This window comes from Anneissia japonica, unplaced genomic scaffold, assembly GCF_011630105.1.
Source record: "Anneissia japonica isolate Jap-2015-1 unplaced genomic scaffold, ASM1163010v1 scaffold152804_len1513_cov180, whole genome shotgun sequence".
NCBI classification, from domain to species: domain Eukaryota; kingdom Metazoa; phylum Echinodermata; class Crinoidea; order Comatulida; family Comatulidae; genus Anneissia; species Anneissia japonica.
The window spans coordinates 1-1,520 of record NW_022758373.1 but is presented as its reverse complement, the minus strand read 5'-3'; the positions used below and the strand labels follow the sequence as shown (position 1 = coordinate 1,520).

Here is a 1,520-nt window from a genome sequence, read left to right as displayed (position 1 = left end):
ACATAAGCTAGCGTACTACTCTACTAGGCCTAGGCTAGTACAGTGAGTAGTTTATGAAATTGTATGCCTAGTAACGTCGTATGTTTACGTAACGTTTTACATTATATTCCTCAGTGATTCTTTTGCAGTTGATAAAAGGCCTATGTATATATTGGAACATACCTATAGCCTAAGTAATAGGCCTATACCAAATTCACCTCTATACTACTACCACCTGTAGGCCTACCAATTTAACTGTTCCCTGGGCGGGTGGGTCCTAATTATCGAGAGTACTTAGCCTATAGCCTAGGTAGTGAGATTAGAGGCTAACCTAAAAATATAGGCAGACCTATGTTATCATCATTAATATTAGATGCCATTATGCATGCTATGTCAGAACTATTGATATTTTATAATTAGGTCAATTCGTATTGTTTTTATTTTTATTTTATTTTTTTTTTTTTTCAATATTCTAGTATGTTGAAAACATATTAGAAGATAGTAGGCAGAAAAGTGAGGAAGGTGAAAGCACACTGCCAGTACCAACAATTGAAAATGCATCATCTCATTTAGCCTCGTTTGTTAAAGAATATCAGCAGAGCAGAAACTTGCAGGTATTAATATTACTTAATTTGTATGTACTCCTTTCTCAGTCTACCAACTCATACTTATTTATAATATTATTGTTGTTTAATATATAGGCTATTATTATTATTATTATTATTATTATTATTATTACATCTATGTAGGCCTACTAAGTTTGTAATTCAGATATTAAAGTACTGTATGATTTTTTAAAAAATCTACATGTATATTATACTATTATAGGATAATTCAAAAACATCCACTACAAAGTGCAGAAAAAAAGGGACAAAGTCTAAACGCTCAATGCGTGTGCAAGTTGGCTCAAAAATGTGTACCAAAGGTAAAATTCTTATTTTTTTATTTTTATTTTCTGATATTGTTAAATGTAGCAGTTATACCTGCTGCATGATTAGTATTTATACCGTAGTAACTTTAATATCAATAAAATGCCCTTTCTATAATAAAAATAAATGATAATTTTTAGAAATTCAATATTCAATATAAACATTGTCTTTTGTTTACAGAAACTCAAACTGACCCCCAAATCACTGGAGTTGATTTGCCTTTAACAGAGGTACCACCAAGTGGTAACTCAATTTTTGAAGAACCAATCACTGCAATACCAGTAGGCACATCAACTCCCAATCAAAGCGAAGACGAGTCTTCACCTTGTGAGAGTGATCATCATGTTAGCATCTTTGATAGAACTTTCAATCCAGACAACACATATCTTTCATCATCATTAATGTAAGTTAACAAGGAATTACAAATAGTAGTTCTAGGAATTATTGTCATGTATTTACTGTATATTATTACAACAATGTACAGTATACATAGCATTAAACTACAGCCTGCAGTATATTTTAAAAAGAATTTTATTTACAATCTATGTACAGTATTTAAATTCAAATTAGAGTATTCAACACCATTTTAAGTTTTCTTCTTAATATTGGTTT

General features: G+C 30.5%; 1 long non-coding RNA gene across 1 annotated transcript; it reads left to right on the top strand.

Moving 5' to 3' along the window:
- Positions 1–270: 270 nt before the first annotated feature.
- On the top strand, positions 271–1,438 carry LOC117125256. Its single transcript, XR_004448077.1, has 3 exons — positions 271–593; positions 808–904; positions 1,089–1,438. It is a non-coding gene; the product is annotated as an uncharacterized LOC117125256 (long non-coding RNA).
- The last annotated feature ends 82 nt before the right edge of the window (positions 1,439–1,520 follow it).